Here is a 20,735-nt window from a genome sequence, read left to right as displayed (position 1 = left end):
GGATGTGGGAGGATATGGGTCTGTAGGGTGCTGTGTGGGGATCTCGAGGGATATGGGGATATCGGTGTGTTTTGGGAATAGAGGGGGATGGAGGGATGTGGGGCCCACAGGGGGTGCTATAGAGGGATGTAGGGCTGTGCGTGGGTTGTAGGAGGAGATGGGGCTGTAGGGGGCTGTGTTGGGAATCCAGGGAGGGTGTGAGGGGCCATGGGGAGGCCAGAGGGAGAAATGGGACTGTATGGGGTATAGGGTAGTGCTTTGGGGCGACAGGGGGCTGTAGTGGGTTACAGGGGTGGATATTGGGGGATATGGGGCTGTAGTGGTCTGTGGGGGCTATCGGGAGGGATTGTGGGGCTATCTGGGGCTTCAGTGGGGCTGCAGTAGGGGATATAGGGCTGTGTGGGGGTTGTTGGAGAAATATGAGGCTAGGGTGGCTGTATGGGTGTGTGGGGCTTTAAGGAGCTTAATTGTGTCTCTAGGGGGGCTATGGGGCTCTGGAAAGCTGTGGGGGACTGTAGAAGGGGTATTGGGGTATATGGGAAAAGAGGGGGATGCGGTTGGAATCTAGGGATCTGTGGGCAGCTATTGGGGGATATGGGGCTCTAGGGTGCTGCAGAGTCTTTAGGGAGTGTTTTAGGGCTATATGGGGGATATAGGGGGATTTGGTTCTCTAGGGGGCTGTGGGGGTATAGGGGTGATATGGGTCTGTAGGGGGCTTTGGGAGGAGCTCCACGGTTCTATGAGGGGGCTGTAAGGGCTATAGGTGTGTTCGAGGGGGATATGTGGCTCTAGGGGTTTGTGGCAACATGTGGGAGGGTTGTAGGGTGCTAGGGGTTGGGGGGGGCTCTAGGGCAGGATGTTGTGCTGTAGGAGATTGTGGGGGCCTGAGGGAGGATATAGGGTGTCTGTGGGGATATAGGGGAGATATGGAGTCTAGAAGGGTTCTAGGGGGATATGAGGCTGGATATGGGAGAGTGTGGGGGGCTCTGGAGGGAGTCTAGGGCCAGTGTGGGTCTGTGGGGTAGCTATAAGGGGAGATTGGGCTTTAGGGGCTGGGGGACTGTAGGGAGGGTCTTAGGGCTGTAGAGGGGACATGGGGTGCTATGTGGCTGTAGGGAGCAGGGGAATATTATGACGCTGTAGGGGGCTATTGGGAAAGCTATATGGTTCTATGGGGAGGCTATAGGAGCTTTATAGGTGGTTATGGGGCTATAGGGAGCTGTGGGTGGTCTGTAGGAGGGTTCTAGTAGGGTAGGAGGCTATAGGGGGCTGTGGAGGGGATATAGGGAGATATGGGGCAATAGTGGATTTTTAGGGGGTTGTGGCGGGCTGTTAGAGTGTATAGGATGATAGGGGGCCAGGGGGGGTCTGTAGAGAGGGATGTTATGCTGGAGAAGGTATGGGAGGCTAAAATGGGCCTTTGGGGGTTACAGAGGGGCTGTGGTGGGCTATTTGGGGATATAGGGAGATATAAGGCTATAGGGGGTGTTTGGAGGATGTGGTCCTCTAAGGGGCTGTGTGGGTCCATAGGATGATCTGGAGCTATAGGGTGATCTCTAAAGGGATGTGGGGCTAGAAGGCTCTCCCTTCCTTCTTTCCCCCCTTTCCACAGCAGGGAGGGTGAAATGCTAGTCATGTAATTGAAACTGGAACTGAAGTTGTCTTGGAATAGAATATGATGCTTTTGTGGTCTTCAATCTGAAACGTGTTTTCTCCTTGGGCTTGAGGTAATCTGTTTATGTTTAATGATTATGTTTAATAATCTAATCATGTTTCATAATGCCTTTTGAAAAGGTTTCAGTCTCCATTCTGCTGATCCGAAAGAAAGAAGGCGGCTTTTGGAGGACTTGATCATCGCGAGTCGAGCTGCTGCTGAACCTCCCCTTCCAACATCCAGCAGGTGAGGACGCTGTGCATCTCAGCCCTCCCTCCCTGCACGGTAGCAGCGATTCTAATCAAACCTCTGAACTCCCAGGTTTGTTCTGCAGGCCCCAGATGATGGCACAGGCATGAAAGAGCCCAGAGCTCGTCGCTGGGGAGAGGCTGCGTATGGCGTTGTGAAGGGAGAGATGGAGGAGGGGTTTGAGCAGCGCTGTGCAGGAATGAACGGCTGGTAAGAGAAGAGGTGTGTGTGCTGAGAGCAAGGGCTGTACGGCTCCTCTCTGTGTTCTCACAGCAAGTGCACGGCAGAGCTCCTTGCTCTCTGTTCTTTCTTGCAAGGCTGCGGCGCTTCAAAGTGCGCTGTGGGTGGGCAGCGCGATGACAGCCCAAGGGTGGCACCAGGAGATGCAGCGCAGCCCTCTGCAGCAGCAGGGTGCATTGATTGGTCTTGCTCATTCTTGAAGGAGAAGGTGTGTTTAGCTGCCAACTTTGGTGGCTCCATGTCATGTGCTGAAGGCTTTGGGGCCCTTCCTGTGTTCCTCACGTCCTGAGGCAGTGAAGGACTTCCCTTGCTCTGTAGGAATGGTTCCTGTGCAAGGGCATGGTCGTCTGCCTGTAGCAGATACTGAAGGTTGTGGTTTTGTGACTGCAGTGATGGAGTTGGCTTTAGAATGGCAATTGCACTCTGCTCACGTGCAGCTCTTTCTGACACAGGCAGGAGTCGGGCAGCGGTACTGCAGCTCCTCTGGCAGCTTTGCAGCTCAGTAGGGAAGCAGAAGATGTGGATGTGAAAGAAGAAGTCCGTTGCTGGGACGTTCCCCTGTTCTTCCCCCAGCTGTCCCCTTGCTTTCCACAAGGCTGCCCTTTCCTTTCTCATGACAGCCCACCCATCATTCCCTCAGAGCCCATATATCCCTCCCAGTGTTTCCCAGCAAGACCCCTAGAGACACCCTGTAGCCCCCCACAGAGCCCTGGAGCCCCTCAAGGACCCCCTCAGACGCAGTACACCTCCCCCATAGCTGGCCCATAGCCACATGGAGCCCCACAGTCCCCAGCAGCACCCCATGTCCCCCACTGGGCTTCCACGGAATCCTTCTATTTCCTCCCTCAGACCTCCTTTACACCTCCAAGATCCTCCCTGGGAACTCACTAACCCCCATGTTCCCTGACAGGACCCCCATCACCATCCCAGGACCCCCATAGCCCACCTTTGGCCTCTCCTCCCCCCGACCTGCCTCCAGATCCCGTACAACCTCACAGTGCTGTGGCAGGGCTGGCTTCTGCAGGTGAGGAATGAGGAGCTGGAGAAGGTGTAGGGCACAGATGTGGGTCTCAGAAAGTGAAGTGGGTGGTACTGGGGATACTGGGGAACACGGATCAGAACATGGGAGGATTTGGGGAGGATAAGGGGATGTGGACCACAGCCTACAGGAGCAGAGTGCTTCACAGGAGAAGGCAAGGTGTGAGGTACAGGTGGGACTTGTGGGTGCGGGGACGTCAGGTGGCATGGGTACGTGGGGGGTCTGGGGGCTCGTGGGGAGCGGTTTGGGGTCAGAACTGGAGGATGTGGAGTAGTGCTGGAGTGCATTCATTGATTTCTTCCTGAGAGGGGATTGGGGTTCCCTGCAGCCCAAAGGTGGAGCCCTGATCCATAACCCCACATGAGCCCAGTACCACATACTACTCCGCGTGACCCCGAGGCTCCACATGATCCCATAACCCTGTGAGCACCATAACCCCATATGAGGCTGTGGGCAGGGATGGGTCTGTTCCTGGCTTGTTCAGGGGGTACTATAAGGTGGCTCTGGGGCCACTGTAGGTCAGCAGCCTGAATAATTCCTCTGACGCTCATCTTGCCCTCATCTTGGGGGGCCAAATGGAGGTCGAGGGGTTTGTTGGGGGTAAGGAAGAGGCTCCATGCGTGTATCCCATAGCTGCCCAGAGCAGCCCCAGAGCCATCGTAGAGCTGCCCCAGAGCAGCCCCATCACTGCCCGCAGCCCGTGGCCAGCAGCAGTTCCACCAGCAGCAGTGTGTTGGGTAAAGGCAGCTCCCAGGTGTGGCTCTGCTCCAAAGCTGCCCCAAAGTGCTCCTGAAGCCCTCCCATAGGCGTCCTTTAGCTGCCCCACAACACCATAAGGCTTCCCTACATCCCAGCACATCAACCCAAGTGCCAGTGGGGTGTGCGAGAAACGCTCACATCCCTGATGTTCCACCAGGCACAGCTCTCAGTGCAGCAGCAAAGCTCATTCCTGATTGCTGTGGCGTTACTGCACTCTCCTCTGTGAGCTCCTTCTGCTCCTGTAGCTCTCCTCCCATGGCACCCACTGCTCTCCTGTTCCCCCTTGGCTGGGCACTGCAGGCTCACAGTCTCCACCACGCATCCGCTGTGCAGTTTTTCCAGGTGTCGTCTATGGCCAACGTGTTCCTTTCGGGCTGATTGTGTGCTTTTCTATGCAGACAGGCAGGCAGGATTTCTTGCAGCTGTTGCACGTGCTGGGTCTCATGCTCCGTCCTGCAGCTGTGCCTTATCTCGTGTGCACTCTCCACCTCCCCCTGGTCAGAACGTCCTGGCCCTGCTGTGCTCTGCTCAGCATCTGTCTGCTGCACGATGACACAGCCGTCACACTGAGCCTGCCTTGTGCTATCCCTGCAGATGTTCGGATGATTTCCTCTGCCACTCTCCCACCCGTAACCGCTCGGGTGCTTTCCAGCAGCACACAGCTGGCACACAGAGCCATGCTGACCACGGCAGGGTGCAGCTCCTTGTTGCAGTCCCGTAGCGGTGGGTAGCCGTGCCAAAGGGGGATCCCACCGCTGCTGCTCCCCATCCTTCTGCGCTCGTTCTGCACCACCGTGCATTCCTTTTCCTCGTGCTGCGCTGCCCTCAGAGTGCTCTGCCCATTTCTCGGGGTCGTTGCAGCAGCTGCTGCAAGTGCATGATGTTGGAGCAGTTTCTTCCCCACCGCGAGATGCCTTCCAAGAGGCACTGCCCCTACTGCTGCAACGGCCCCAGTCTGGGACGCCCTTTTGTAAGGGGTTGTGTTGTTTGTTCTGCAGCTGACTTGGGTTTCTTCTGCCACTGTCCCATGAAAGAGTTGATTTGCTTCAGTCCATCCCTGCTCCGTTCTTGGTTCAAGCCAAGCTCCAGTCCCTTCCCCGGTCTCAGTGGGATCAGTTTGTTCTGTTCTCATGCACTTACAGAAACAGAAGCTACCAACCCACCAAACCCTGGGACAGGTATTTCCCTACAGAAGCATTCATGTCCTTCTCCTGGCCCCTTTGGCCAATTCCCAGCTCTCCAAACTGAGGCGTATGGCTGCAGCCCTCCCCATGGCTTCTTTGGGGCAGCTGTGGGGCAGCCTCACCCCGAGAAGGAGATGCCTTTTCCCCACACGCAGCTGGTTCTACGTCCACATGAGGTGACATGCTGTTTCTATGGCATGAAAACATGCTGTTTCTATGGCAACATCAGGTGAGGACATGGGGTCGTGGGTCACATGGGGGTCCTGCAGGGTCACAGAGTTACGGGGTTATGTGTGGCTATGGGTTTAGATGGGGTTTCGAATCACAGTGATAGGGTCAGATTGGATGGTAGGGTCAGATGGGGTGACATGGAGTTACGGATCACATGGGTGGTATGGTCGGGGTGAGGTGGGGGCAGGGATCCCAGAGTTATGGGCCACATGGCGTCGGGTCATAGCGTGATGGGGGCAGGCAGAGTCAGGGAGTCACAGGATCATGTGGGGGATATGGTTCCCATCAGGGCTGTGGGTCACGTGCAGCCATGGGGTCACGCACATAGAGGGCGATGAGGTCATCTTGGTTTATGGCTCATGTGGGGTTACGGCTCAGGGCCCCACCTTTGGGCCACAGGGACACCCAGTCCCCTCTCAGGATGAAATGAAACCACTGCAAACTCTGCCCCCTTCCTCTTTTTACCTCAAACCACTCCCCACATCCTCCCATACTCTCTATGTCCCCATACTACCCCATGCCCCTGTGTCCCACCTGCAGCCCACGTCTTGTCTTCTCCTGAACAGCATTCTGCTCCTGCAGCCTGTGTTCCCACATCCCTTAATGTCCCTATATCCACCAAACACACCCCCAGAGAGCCCTATAGCTCCTCAAGGACCTTCTCAGACTCAGTACATCTCCCCTACAGACAAGCTGGGCCATCACAGGCTCCTGCAGTCCCCAGCAGCAGCCCACATCCCCCTCTGAGCTCCCGCTGAAACCCCTTGTTTTCTTCCTCACACCTCCCTTACCCCCTCAGTCCTCTCCTGGGATCTCAGAGTCCCACAGTCCGTGACAGGACCCCCATTACCATCCCAGGATCCCCATAGCCCACCAACGAGGAACCCCGCAGCAATCCACATCTCAGGATGGGGCTCCAGCTGTGCACCAATGCGTTCATTCAAGAGAGGAGAATGAATGAGCGTAAAGGGGGGCCTTTCCTCCTGACGTTGCCCACCGCCTGCGTGTTGGCTGTGCCGTGCCAGCAGCATTTTGTCCTCGAGCTGTGAGTGCAGGTATGCGTGCATACGGGGTTGTGCAGAGGTGGGGCTGAACATCAGAGCGTGCATTGCGCTTGGCTGTGTGCACAGTGCTTGCAGGTGAAAGTTTTGCATCTGTGTGCATGCACATGGCAGTGTGCAAGGCTGGAGCAGTGCTCGAGTCTTCGTGCTCGTGGGTGTGCAGAGGGATGGGGTGCACGCATGTGAAAAGATAGCAGGCACTGCAAAGGAAACAGCTCCATCCCATCTGGAGCAGTGACAGGCAGGCAGGCACTGGGGAGGGCTGCACGGCAGAGGGACGCCCTCTGAGTGCCACAACATGGAGCGCTGCCTGCAAGCAGAACAGTGCTGGGATGGCAGCCTGGTGGTCCTAAGCTGCAGAGATGCTGCTCTGGACCAACAGCCTGTCATTTTTTTCTCAGAAAACGCCGTCCTTTTGCTGAACTTTGCTCATTGTACACCCGCCATCACAGCAAAAAACGCTCAGTGCTGCCCTGGGAAACTCCGCAATCTCCACAGCGTTGCTCTCCAAGTTAGCACGCTCATGGCCAGGCTGTGTTCCCTGCAGCTCTTTGCACGTGCTTTGCAGACAGTCTGTCTGTGGGCAGTGCAAAGGACTGCTGCCTCCGTTGCATCACTGGACGGCAGCATTCACTGACGGAGCTGTGGCAGTTCTGAGCGAGCGCCGCGAGACCAATAACGAGGAGGTGGTGCAGCAGCTCTCCGAGTGCCGCTGGACAAATCAGGCCGTGCGCTCTCTGTGAATCTATAAATTTGACTGGTTTTTATTGACTACGTTTGAAGGTGGAGTGCCGAGTTGGGCGGCACTCAGCACTGCCCTGTAACGCCGCGCACTGCAGAAGCTGCTGCCTGCTGACGCTCCTCCTCTCAGTCCTTCAGCTGCAGCTTCTGCATCATCTCCACAAGGCTGTCCACTGCGGAGGCCTGGGAAGAAACGGAGCGAGGGTAGAAACAGGACACCACTTCCCTCGGGATTTTACAGTCTCTTCCTTTCATGTGTGACAGACAGAGGCCCTGAGAACAACAAGAGCCGTGTCTGTGTTCACCAAGGACTCACCTCTGCACGTGCAGCGGCAGCTCTGAGGGCAGCCTTCTTCAGCTCCACTCTCCTCTCTTTTCGTTGTCGTCTTCTTTCTGTAAGGCAAGAAAAATAGATGAATGCATTTTGTCTACAGTGAAATGGCAGAAACATGGGTGCCGTACAAGCAGAAGGCAGCAAAAAGACAGAGGAAATGGGACTAGGAAGCCTCCCAGTGAATGACATTTCCAGGAGGCGTGCAGAAGACTGCCATAGAGTTAACGGGAAGAGACAGGGTTACACGTTCTGGCACCTCACTGCCTTTGGACTTTGTAGCCTTCCACTCTTTTCCCCTCCATGGAGAAGGAAAAAGCAAAGCCAACCCTAAGCAAACTCAGTGTGCTCGCACAGGGAAGCGCCTCAGCACGGCGGGTACCACAGCACCTTCTCACCTCTTTGCTTGGAGCTCCGAGCAGCAGCAGGCCCAGGGTGTGCTGCTGGAGCCGGCACACAGTCTCCACTCGGCCCCCTCACTCTCTTATTGGAAGGCAGCTGCACTGCTGTTGGTTTCCCTTCCTCCAAGGCCTTGCGTTTACATCCAGCCTGGGTGTTGGAGACAGAGCGGGGGCACACGGCAGGGGAAGGTCTTCCCCCTGTGCTGGGACCTGCTCTTCTAGGAGGACCTCCAGCCTGCAGAGGAGCTTGAGCTGCTGCTCTGTTGAGAAGCTCTCTCAGTATGGACCTGCTGGACCACTTTGACATAGATTTTGGCATTTGGCTCAGCACCAATCTCTGTTAAGAAAGGCAAAAACAAGGAGATTTAATGAGAGCCCAACACTACTTTCAGTCAGCAAAACGGGTCACAATCCTGGGACATCTCATCTCGAGTGCTCACGGTCATGGATCATAGGATCTCGGCTGAACTGTGGGTTCACATTTCTAATCAGCACAGGAATGCTAACTGTACATGCCAGGGATTAAGACCAGAACCAACACACAACGGCCACAGTCCCAGGAAAGGACGGACAGAAAGCCTTCACTAGAGAGACAGTGCACCAAACCCAGGTGCCTGCTGTGTGTCTGTACCTCTCTTGGGTGCTGTGCCACACTGGGCGCTTCTGCCTTGCCTTTCTGCAAGGCTGCGCTTTGCTGGAAGGCCGCTCGCATCAGCTTCTGGCAGAAAGGAGACAAGAAAGACATGAAGAGCATCTCTGTGGCGGAAGATTTGAGCACAGCCAACCACAATCTTCTGGTCCTTCAAGAGCAGTTTCTTCAGCTTGCCTTTCTGCTGCTACAACATTATGCCGCTTCTGCAGTCAGCACAGCTCGCAAGAGCTTCTTACCTGCGGAGGCTTTGCGTTTCCAGCCTTGCCCAGCACCACTCCATGGACGCGCAGGCTCCATCCCTACAACAACAGATGGTGTGTTGATTTCACAGACACCAGCAGGCAGCAGAAGTACTGCCCAGTATGCCCACGTCCCCCCAGAAAACAGAAAGAGGCTACTTGGACAGCCCAAACACAAACTGATTGATAGTTCACTTCTCACTGCTCCTTCCTGCACTCCAAATGGATGCTCACTTGACATCCCCTGCAGCGCTGCACCCGCCCAGAAGGAATACTCAAAATTCATTCCTCCACACTTCACGACAGAGGGCTGAAGAAACTCACTTCTGTATGGCATGAAGGACCGTCCGTCCCTGTTGCGTCCCTCTGTGCGCTGGAAGGCGCGGTCGGATCTCTGGCAGCCTGCTGGCTGCTGCTCCCAACCGCGGGGAACCGCGCCGCGCCGCTTCTGAAGAGAGAAAGGAAGAAACGGTGGTGGGAACGGGCAGCCAAGGCTTGCAGAGAGGTTCCAGATCGTGCCAGAGAGGGGATATCAGAGTGCTGAGACACTAACTATCACTAAGGGAAAAGACGGCCTGAGCCACGTCCGCGATGTTAGCCCAGGCTGTCAGCAGTGAGCGCTGAATGCAACCGGTTACTGAGGTCACCAAGGACCAGCAGGGCTCCCCCTGCTCCGTCCCTTCCCCTTGAGAGCAAGAGAAAGGAAGAACCAAGCAGAAGAAGCCCAGCCATACCTTGCCACTCAGACGGCAGCAATTGGAACCGATGATCATCTCCTTGCTGAGACATGGCCGCTGAAGGCTCAGAGGAAGCTGAAGTTCCCAGGCCTCTGTGCACAGGAACTTCCCCGGCCCTTGCAAAGAGCTGGCTTCCCTCTTCCTGCGACTGCCTCGATCCCAAAATCTCCCTTGGGACAGGAACCCTGCAGAGAGTACCGACGAGTGCACACGCGGTGCTTCTGACGGGCTCTCACAGGGTGATCTGTTCCACGGAAGGCCCAGAGCTCAGCCTCGGTGTGCAGCACGCTCACCAGAGCACCAGCTCTGCTCACCAGCTGTGGCGGAAACGCTGCCACCCCAGCAGTGATTGTGACCTCAGCGAGTGCCCGCATCGCTTCCGTGCTTTCATCATAAGCGAATGAAATGGACGACTCCCTGATCCACATCTTAGGAAATCACCACCAGGGTCACCCAGTGGGGTTATTTGAATAATGGAGAAGTGAAGATGACTCTTGTGCAGCCCAATAAAAACCAGTCAAGACCAGTATGGCCTCCGAGTGGTCAATGGAGTCCCAGGGGAACCCGTAGAAAACGAAACCCAGGGCCTGTGCCAGCATCTGTGTTTGGGGCTTTGAGTCCCAGGGCTGATGTCAGCCTCTCCGGCTGTGGCTTTAAGTCCCAGGGCCAGTGCTGGGCTCCCCGCCTGTGTCTGTGGCCTTAGGCCCTTGGCTGCTTCTGGCCTCTCTAGCTGGGGCTGTGGTTTTACGTCCCTGGACTGGTTCCAGCCTTTCAGGCTATCGTTTTGGTCCCCAGGATTGGTACCAAATTTGAAGAAACCAACAGGAGGCTCACCCAATGGGGTTCTGTGAAGCATCAGAAGAGAGAAATACACACGATAATTGTGTAGCCAGGCTGGGTCACCCTCTCGCTCAGGCGCTGCATGACTGGAAGCAGGAGTCGTTTCCCCCAGGCTGCATCCAGACTGGGGTCATTGGAGACAATGGGTCTATGGGGTCTATGGGGACATTGGAGTCAATGGGGTCATAGGGGGTCATTGGGTTCAATATGGTCACTTGGGTCAGTAGGGGTCACTGGGGTCAATGGGGGTCATTGAGGACATTGGTGTCAGTGAAGTCATTGGGATCAATGGGGTCAATGGAGTGAATGGGGTTAATGGGGTCAGTGGGGGTTATTGGAGACAATTGGGTCATTGGGGTTATTGGGGTCATTGAGGTCAATGGGGGACATGTGGGATTAATGGGGTCTGTGGTGTCAATGGGGTTACTGGGGTCAATGGGGTCATGTGGGGTTAATGGGGTCAGTGGGGTAAATGTGTTGTTGGGGTCATATGGGGTCACGGGTATATCATTAGAAACATGGGCATTGGTGGGGTCAATGGGGTCACTGGGGTCCTTGGGGTCATTGGGTACATGTGGGATCATTTAGATCATTGGGGACAGGGGGGTTATGGGATTCATGTGAGGTCACTGGGGTCACTGGGTCAAAGGCGTCAGTGGGGTCAGTGGGGTCAATGGGGTTAATAGCAGGCCAGAAGGGTTTGGGCTTCCAAGCAATCACCAAGCTTTTGGATGAGCCAGCCCTCTGCTTTTTGTGAGGACAGACCCCAACGAGCCCACATAACCCGAATAACCTCCTTGACCCCCACAGACAAGTCCTCCTTGGAAAGCCATCTCGGCAAGGGCAGAATAGCGCTGTTCTTGGGCCGCAGCACTCCATGGCCAGGCGCTGCTCAGACGCTGGGGCTGCATTTCCTCCTGGGCACCCACACATGCTGCGATTCCCCTGCAGGTTCCTGCCGGGTTTGTGGCTTCCTGCTGGGGAACTCCTCATCTTCTTCTGCAACTGCCCCCCAGCGTCACTACTGCCTCCTCTGGTGCCGTACTGGCAGATGCCTCAGCGTTCATGAGCCTGGACTTCCTGCCTCCCATCAGCAGCTGCTCCTTCATTCATACTGCAATACCGTCCACTTCCAGCACCAGCAGAGCTGCAAGGCAGAGATGGGAAACGTGGGATGAATGCAAACGCAGAAGCCCAAGGCTGTCCCACCACCACGTATTGCAGCCTTGCAGCCCTGCTTTGCAAGGTCTCCACTCTGCTCCCATCTCAGCGATGGGCCGTGCCGGCCTCTTATTGGTCACCGGGAGCTCCGTCCCACTCCCGCTTGCTTCTCATTGGTCAGCGGCATCTCCATCCCGCCTCCGTTGGTTTCTCATTGGTCAACAGCAGCTCCATTTCACTCCCGTCCAGCCTGTCATTGGTCAGCGGCAGCTCTGACCCATGCCAGCCTCTGATTGGTCAGCAGCAGCTCTGACCCACCCCTGGTGGACTCTCATTGGTGATTGTCAGCTCCATCCCGCCCCTGCTGGCTCTGATTGGTCAGCAGCAGCTCTGACCCGCCCCTGCTGGCCTCTCATTGGTCAACGGCATTTCTGGCCCTCCCCTTGTCTCTGATTGGTCAGCAGAAGCGCCGCCGGCTCCAATTGGCTGAGGGGCAGAGCGCGCCGTTGGCAACCGGCTTGGAATCGCCCAGCTGTCCCCTCAGACGGCAGCCCGTGGCCGTCCCCTTCGCCGTGGGATGCGGGGATTTGGGGCGGCTGAAGGAGTCGGGGCCCCCACCACCGCTAGCGCTGCTGCCCTCACAGGGGCCGGGCCCCCCCGAGCCTCCAGTGCTTGTTGAGGTGCCTCCCGGGGCTGAGGTGGTCTGTGGGTGTAGGGGCAGTGGGGGAGATGTGGTGGCAGTGTAAGAGCTGAGGGGCTTTGGGGGCTCTTGGGGGATGTGGGAGGATATGGGTCTGTAATGTGCTGTGTGGGGATCTCGAGGGATGAGGGGATATTGGTGTGTTTTGGGAATAGAGGGGGATGGAGGGATGTGGGGCCCACAGGGGTTGCTATAGAGGGATGTAGGGCTGTGCGTGGGTTGTAGGAGGAGATGGGGCTGTAGGGGGCTGTGTTGGGAATCCAGGGAGGGTGTGAGGGGCCATGGGGAGGCCAGAGGGAGAAATGGGAGTGTATGGGGTATAGGGTAGGGCTTTGGGGCGACAGGGGGCTGTAGTGGGTTACAGGGGTGGATATTGGGGGATATGGGGCTGTAGTGGTCTGTGGGGGCTATCGGGAGGGTTGTGGGGCTATCTGGGGCTTCAGTGGGGGCCGTAGGGGGATATAGGGCTTTGCGGGGGTTGTTGGAAAATATGAGGCTAGGGTGGCTGTATGGGTGTGTGGGGCTTTAAGGAGCTTAATTGTGTCTCTAGGGGGGCTATGGGGCTCTGGAAAGCTGTGGGGGACTGTAGAAGGGGTATTGGGGTATATGGGAAAAGAGGGGGATGCGGTTGGAATCTAGGGATCTGTGGGCAGCTATTGGGGGATATGGGGCTCTAGGGTGCTGCAGAGTCTTTAGGGAGTGTTTTAGGGCTATATGGGGGATATAGGGGGATTTGGTTCTCTAGGGGGCTGTGGGGGTATAGGGGTGATATGGGTCTGTAGGGGGCTTTGGGAGGAGCTCCACGGTTCTATGAGGGGGCTGTAAGGGCTATAGGTGTGTTCGAGGGGGATATGTGGCTTTAGGGGTTTGTGGCAACATGTGGGAGGGTTGTGGGTGCTAGGGGTTGGGGGGGGCTCTAGGGCAGGATGTTGTGCTGTAGGAGATTGTGGGGGCCTGAGGGAGGATATAGGGTGTCTGTGGGGATATAGGGGAGATATGGAGTCTAGAAGGGTTCTAGGGGGATATGAGGCTGGATATGGGAGAGTGTGGGGGGCTCTGGAGGGAGTCTAGGGCCAGTGTGGGTCTGTGGGGAGCTATAAGGGGAGATTGGGCTTTAGGGGCTGGGGGACTGTAGGGAGGGTCTTAGGGCTGTAGAGGGGACATGGGGTGCTATGTGGCTGTAGGGAGCAGGGGAATATTATGACGCTGTAGGGGGCTATTGGGAAAGCTATATGGTTCTATGGGGAGGCTATAGGAGCTTTATAGGTGGTTATGGGGCTTTAGGGAGCTGTGGGTGGTCTGTAGGAGGGTTCTAGTAGGGTAGGAGGCTATAGGGGGCTGTGGAGGGGATATAGGGAGATATGGGGCAATAGTGGGTTTTTAGGGGGTTGTGGCGGGCTGTTAGAGTGTATAGGATGATAGGGGGCCAGGGGGGGTCTGTAGAGAGGGATGTTATGCTGGAGAAGGTATGGGAGGCTAAAATGGGCCTTTGGGGGTTACAGAGGGGCTGTGGTGGGCTATTTGGGGATATAGGGAGATATAAGGCTATAGGGGGTGTTTGGAGGATGTGGTCCTCTAAGGGGCTGTGTGGGTCCATAGGATGATCTGGAGCTATAGGGTGATCTCTAAAGGGATGTGGGGCTAGAAGGCTCTCCCTTCCTTCTTTCCCCCCTTTCCACAGCAGGGAGGGTGAAATGCTAGTCATGAAATTGAAACTGGAACTGAAGTTGTCTTGGAATAGAATATGATGCTTTTGTGGTCTTCAATCTGAAACGTGTTTTCTCCTTGGGCTTGAGGTAATCTGTTTATGTTTAATGATTATGTTTAATAATCTAATCATGTTTCATAATGCCTTTTGAAAAGGTTTCAGTCTCCATTCTGCTGATCCGAAAGAAAGAAGGCGGCTTTTGGAGGACTTGATCATCGCGAGTCGAGCTGCTGCTGAACCTCCCCTTCCAACATCCAGCAGGTGAGGACGCTGTGCATCTCAGCCCTCCCTCCCTGCACGGTAGCAGCGATTCTAATCAAACCTCTGAACTCCCAGGTTTGTTCTGCAGGCCCCAATGATGGCACAGGCATGAAAGAGCCCAGAGCTCGTCGCTGGGGAGAGGCTGCGTATGGCGTTGTGAAGGGAGAGATGGAGGAGGGGTTTGAGCAGCGCTGTGCAGGAATGAACGGCTGGTAAGAGAAGAGGTGTGTGTGCTGAGAGCAAGGGCTGTACGGCTCCTCTCTGTGTTCTCACAGCAAGTGCACGGCAGAGCTCCTTGCTCTCTGTTCTTTCTTGCAAGGCTGCGGCGCTTCAAAGTGCGCTGTGGGTGGGCAGCGCGATGACAGCCCAAGGGTGGCACCAGGAGATGCAGCGCAGCCCTCTGCAGCAGCAGGGTGCATTGATTGGTCTTGCTCATTCTTGAAGGAGAAGGTGTGTTTAGCTGCCAACTTTGGTGGCTCCATGTCATGTGCTGAAGGCTTTGGGGCCCTTCCTGTGTTCCTCACGACCTAAGGCAGTGAAGGACTTCCCTTGCTCTGTAGGAATGGTTCCTGTGCAAGGGCATGGTCGTCTGCCTGTAGCAGATACTGAAGGTTGTGGTGTTGTGACTGCAGTGATGGAGTTGGCTTTAGAATGGCAATTGCACTCTGCTCACGTGCAGCTCTTTCTGACACAGGCAGGAGTCGGGCAGCGGTACTGCAGCTCCTCTGGCAGCTTTGCAGCTCAGTAGGGAAGCAGAAGATGTGGATGTGAAAGAAGAAGTCCGTTGCTGGGACGTTCCCCTGTTCTTCCCCCAGCTGTCCCCTTGCTTTCCACAAGGCTGCCCTTTCCTTTCTCATGACAGCCCACCCATCATTCCCTCAGAGCCCATATATCCCTCCCAGTGTTTCCCAGCAAGACCCCTAGAGACACCCTGTAGCCCCCCACAGAGCCCTGGAGCCCCTCAAGGACCCCCTCAGACGCAGTACACCTCCCCCATAGCTGGCCCATAGCCACATGGAGCCCCACAGTCCCCAGCAGCACCCCATGTCCCCCACTGGGCTTCCACGGAATCCTTCTATTTCCTCCCTCAGACCTCCTTTACACCTCCAAGATCCTCCCTGGGAACTCACTAACCCCCATGTTCCCTGACAGGACCCCCATCACCATCCCAGGACCCCCATAGCCCACCTTTGGCCTCTCCTCCCCCCGACCTGCCTCCAGATCCCGTACAACCTCACAGTGCTGTGGCAGGGCTGGCTTCTGCAGGTGAGGAATGAGGAGCTGGAGAAGGTGTAGGGCACAGATGTGGGTCTCAGAAAGTGAAGTGGGTGGTACTGGGGATACTGGGGAACACGGATCAGAACATGGGAGGATTTGGGGAGGATAAGGGGATGTGGACCACAGCCTACAGGAGCAGAGTGCTTCACAGGAGAAGGCAAGGTGTGAGGTACAGGTGGGACTTGTGGGTGCGGGGACGTCAGGTGGCATGGGTACGTGGGGGGTCTGGGGGCTCGTGGGGAGCGGTTTGGGGTCAGAACGGAGGATGTGGAGTAGTGCTGGAGTGCATTCATTGATTTCTTCCTGAGAGGGGATTGGGGTTCCCTGCAGCCCAAAGGTGGAGCCCTGATCCATAACCCCACATGAGCCCAGTACCACATACTACTCCGCGTGACCCCGAGGCTCCACATGACCCATAACCCTGTGAGCACCATAACCCCATATGAGGCTGTGGGCAGGGATGGGTCTGTTCCTGGCTTGTTCAGGGGGTACTATAAGGTGGCTCTGGGGCCACTGTAGGTCAGCAGCCTGAATAATCCTCTGACGCTCATCTTGCCCTCATCTTGGGGGGCCAAATGGAGGTCGAGGGGTTTGTTGGGGGTAAGGAAGAGGCTCCATGCGTGTATCCCATAGCTGCCCAGAGCAGCCCCAGAGCCATCGTAGAGCTGCCCCAGAGCAGCCCCATCACTGCCCGCAGCCCGTGGCCAGCAGCAGTTCCACCAGCAGCAGTGTGTTGGGTAAAGGCAGCTCCCAGGTGTGGCTCTGCTCCAAAGCTGCCCCAAAGTGCTCCTGAAGCCCTCCCATAGGCGTCCTTTAGCTGCCCCACAACACCATAAGGCTTCCCTACATCCCAGCACATCAACCCAAGTGCCAGTGGGGTGTGCGAGAAACGCTCACATCCCTGATGTTCCACCAGGCACAGCTCTCAGTGCAGCAGCAAAGCTCATTCCTGATTGCTGTGGCGTTACTGCACTCTCCTCTGTGAGCTCCTTCTGCTCCTGTAGCTCTCCTCCCATGGCACCCACTGCTCTCCTGTTCCCCCTTGGCTGGGCACTGCAGGCTCACAGTCTCCACCACGCATCCGCTGTGCAGTTTTTCCAGGTGTCGTCTATGGCCAACGTGTTCCTTTCGGGCTGATTGTGTGCTTTTCTATGCCGACAGGCAGGCAGGATTTCTTGCAGCTGTTGCACGTGCTGGGTCTCATGCTCCGTCCTGCAGCTGTGCCTTATCTCGTGTGCACTCTCCACCTCCCCCTGGTCAGAACGTCCTGGCCCTGCTGTGCTCTGCTCAGCATCTGTCTGCTGCACGATGACACAGCCGTCACACTGAGCCTGCCTTGTGCTATCCCTGCAGATGTTCGGATGATTTCCTCTGCCACTCTCCCACCCGTAACTGCTCGGGTGCTTTCCAGCAGCACACAGCTGGCACACAGAGCCATGCTGACCACGGCAGGGTGCAGCTCCTTGTTGCAGTCCCGTAGCGGTGGGTGGCCGTGCCAAAGGGGGATCCCACCGCTGCTGCTCCCCATCCTTCTGCGCTCGTTCTGCACCACCGTGCATTCCTTTTCCTCGTGCTGCGCTGCCCTCAGAGTGCTCTGCCCATTTCTCGGGGTCGTTGCAGCAGCTGCTGCAAGTGCAGATGTTGGAGCAGTTTCTTCCCCACCGCGAGATGCCTTCCAAGAGGCACTGCCCCTACTGCTGCAACGGCCCCAGTCTGGGACGCCCTTTTGTAAGGGGTTGTGTTGTTTGTTCTGCAGCTGACTTGGGTTTCTTCTGCCACTGTCCCATGAAAGAGTTGATTTGCTTCAGTCCATCCCTGCTCCGTTCTTGGTTCAAGCCAAGCTCCAGTCCCTTCCCTGGTCTCAGTGGGATCAGTTTGTTCTGTTCTCATGCACTTACAGAAACAGAAGCTACCAACCCACCAAACCCTGGGACAGGTATTTCCCTACAGAAGCATTCATGTCCTTCTCCTGGCCCCTTTGGCCAATTCCCAGCTCTCCAAACTGAGGCGTATGGCTGCAGCCCTCCCCATGGCTTCTTTGGGGCAGCTGTGGGGCAGCCTCACCCCGAGAAGGAGATGCCTTTTCCCCACACGCAGCTGGTTCTACGTCCACATGAGGTGACATGCTGTTTCTATGGCATGAAAACATGCTGTTTCTATGGCAACATCAGGTGAGGACATGGGGTCGTGGGTCACATGGGGGTCCTGCAGGGTCACAGAGTTACGGGGTTATGTGTGGCTATGGGTTTAGATGGGGTTTCGAATCACAGTGATAGGGTCAGATTGGATGGTAGGGTCAGATGGGGTGACATGGAGTTACGGATCACATGGGTGGTATGGTCGGGGTGAGGTGGGGGCAGGGATCCCAGAGTTATGGGCCACATGGCGTCGGGTCATAGCGTGATGGGGGCAGGCAGAGTCAGGGAGTCACAGGATCATGTGGGGATATGGTTCCCCCAGGGCTCTGGGTCACGTGCAGCCATGGGGTCACGCACATAGAGGGCGATGAGGTCATCTTGGTTTATGGCTCATGTGGGGTTACGGCTCAGGGCCCCACCTTTGGGCCACAGGGACACCCAGTCCCCTCTCAGGATGAAATGAAACCACTGCAAACTCTGCCCCCTTCCTCTTTTTACCTCAAACCACTCCCCACATCCTCCCATACTCTCTATGTCCCCATACTACCCCATACCCCTGTGTCCCACCTGCAGCCCACGTCTTGTCTTCTCCTGAACAGCATTCTGCTCCTGCAGCCTGTGTTCCCACATCCCTTAATGTCCCTATATCCACCAAACACACCCCCAGAGAGCCCTATAGCTCCTCAAGGACCTTCTCAGACTCAGTACATCTCCCCTACAGACAAGCTGGGCCATCACAGGCTCCTGCAGTCCCCAGCAGCAGCCCACATCCCCCTCTGAGCTCCCGCTGAAACCCCTTGTTTTCTTCCTCACACCTCCCTTACCCCCTCAGTCCTCTCCTGGGATCTCAGAGTCCCACAGTCCGTGACAGGACCCCCATTACCATCCCAGGATCCCCATAGCCCACCAACGAGGAACCCCGCAGCAATCCACATCTCAGGATGGGGCTCCAGCTGTGCACCAATGCGTTCATTCAAGAGAGGAGAATGAATGAGCGTAAAGGGGGGCCTTTCCTCCTGACGTTGCCCACCGCCTGCGTGTTGGCTGTGCCGTGCCAGCAGCATTTTGTCCTCGAGCTGTGAGTGCAGGTATGCGTGCATACGGGGTTGTGCAGAGGTGGGGCTGAACATCAGAGCGTGCATTGCGCTTGGCTGTGTGCACAGTGCTTGCAGGTGAAAGTTTTGCATCTGTGTGCATGCACATGGCAGTGTGCAAGGCTGGAGCAGTGCTCGAGTCTTCGTGCGCGTGGGTGTGCAGAGGGATGGGGTGCACGCATGTGAAAAGATAGCAGGCACTGCAAAGGAAACAGCTCCATCCCATCTGGAGCAGTGACAGGCAGGCAGACACTGGGGAGGGCTGCACGGCAGAGGGACGCCCTCTGAGTGCCACAACATGGAGCGCTGCCTGCAAGCAGAACAGTGCTGGGATGGCAGCCTGGTGGTCCTAAGCTGCAGAGATGCTGCTCTGGACCAACAGCCTGTCATTTTTTTCTCAGAAAACGCCGTCCTTTTGCTGAACTTTGCTCATTGTACACCCGCCATCACAGCAAAAAACGCTCAGTGCTGCCCTGGGAAACTCAGCAATCTCCACAGCGTTGCTCTCCAAGTTAGCACGCTCATGGCCAGGCTGTGTTCCCTGCAGCTCTTTGCACGTGCTTTGCAGACAGTCTGTCTGTGGGCAGTGCAAAGGACTGCTGCCTCCGTTGCATCACTGGACGGCAGCATTCACTGACGGAGCTGTGGCAGTTCTGAGCGAGCGCCGCGAGACCAATAACGAGGAGGTGGTGCAGCAGCTCTCCGAGTGCCGCTGGACAAATCAGGCCGTGCGCTCTCTGTGAATCTCTCATTGTGACTGGTTTTTATTGACTACGTTTGAAGGTGGAGTGCCGAGTTGGGCGGCACTCAGCACTGCCCTGTAACGCCGCGCACTGCAGAAGCTGCTGCCTGCTGACGCTCCTCCTCTCAGTCCTTCAGCTGCAGCTTCTGCATCATCTCCACAAGGCTGTCAACTGCGGAGGCCTGGGAAGAAACGGAGCGAGGGTAGAAACAGGACACCACTTCCCTCGGGATTTTACAGTCTCCTCCTTTCATGTGTGACAGACGGAGGCCCTGAGAACAACAAGAGCCGTGTCTGTGTTCACCAAGGACTCACCTCTGCACGTGCAGCGGCAGCTCTGAGGGCAGCCTTCTTCAGCTCCACTCTCCTCTCTTTTCGTTGTCGTCTTCTTTCTGTAAGGCAAGAAAAATAGATGAATGCATTTTGTCTACAGTGAAATGGCAGAAACATGGGTGCCGTACAAGCAGAAGGCAGCAAAAAGACAGAGGAAATGGGACTAGGAAGCCTCCCAGTGAATGACATTTCCAGGAGGCGTGCAGAAGACTGCCATAGAGTTAACGGGAAGAGACAGGGTTACACGTTCTGGCACCTCACTGCCTTTGGACTTTGTAGCCTTCCACTCTTTTCCCCTCCATGGAGAAGGAAAAAGCAAAGCCAACCCTAAGCAAACTCAGTGTGCTCGCACAGGGAAGCGCCTCAGCACGGCGGGTACCACAGCACCTTCTCACCTCTTTGCTTGGAGCTCCGCGCATGCAGCAGGCCCAGGGTGTGCTGCTGGAGCCGGCACACAGTCTCCACTCGGCCCCCTCACTCTCTTATTGGAAGGCAGCTGCACTGCTGTTGGTTTCCCTTCCTCCAAGGCCTTGCGTTTACATCCAGCCTGGGTGTTGGAGACAGAGCGGGGGCACACGGCAGGGGAAGGTCTTCCCCCTGTGCTGGGACCTGCTCTTCTAGGGAGACCTCCAGCCTGCAGAGGAGCTTGAGCTGCTGCCTGTTGAGAAGCTCTCTCAGTATGGACCTGCTGGACCACTTTGACATAGATTTTGGCATTTGGCTCAGCACCAATCTCTGTTAAGAAAGGCAAAAACAAGGAGATTTAATGAGAGCCCAACACTACTTTCAGTCATGCAAAACGGGTCACAATCCTGGGACATCTCATCTCGAGTGCTCACGGTCATGGATCATAGGATCTCGGCTGAACTGTGGGGTCACATTTCTAATCAGCACAGGAATGCTAACTGTACATGCCAGGGATTAAGACCAGAACCAACACACAACGTCCACAGTCCCAGGAA

General features: G+C 56.3%; 1 protein-coding gene and 2 long non-coding RNA genes across 7 annotated transcripts in view; 2 read left to right on the top strand and 1 right to left on the bottom strand.

The window, feature by feature from the left end:
• The window catches only part of LOC112531351 (zinc finger CCCH domain-containing protein 11A-like), an 88,500-nt gene that overhangs the window by 50,704 nt on the left and 17,061 nt on the right, over positions 1 to 20,735 (bottom strand). The gene's annotated exons all lie outside the window — the stretch shown is intronic.
• LOC121107077 lies at positions 2,001 to 7,183 on the top strand. Its single transcript, XR_005840491.1, has 4 exons — positions 2,001 to 2,125; positions 2,596 to 3,167; positions 6,215 to 6,411; positions 6,819 to 7,183. It is a non-coding gene; the product is annotated as an uncharacterized LOC121107077 (long non-coding RNA).
• Positions 12,028 to 20,184, top strand: LOC112531471. 3 transcript variants are annotated; one of them, XR_005840442.2, is made up of 5 exons: positions 12,028 to 12,199; positions 14,083 to 14,188; positions 14,264 to 14,400; positions 14,883 to 18,692; positions 19,100 to 20,184. It is a non-coding gene; the product is annotated as an uncharacterized LOC112531471 (long non-coding RNA). The 3 variants fall into 3 exon arrangements; XR_005840443.2 differs by having other exon boundaries at positions 14,264 to 14,412; positions 15,341 to 18,692; XR_005840441.2 differs by having other exon boundaries at positions 14,264 to 14,412.

This window comes from Gallus gallus, chromosome 17 (genome assembly GCF_016699485.2).
Source record: "Gallus gallus isolate bGalGal1 chromosome 17, bGalGal1.mat.broiler.GRCg7b, whole genome shotgun sequence".
In the NCBI taxonomy this organism is placed as follows: Eukaryota; Metazoa; Chordata; class Aves; order Galliformes; family Phasianidae; genus Gallus; species Gallus gallus.
Note: the sequence above shows the minus strand (reverse complement) of the source record. Positions and strands in the feature narration are given on the sequence as shown.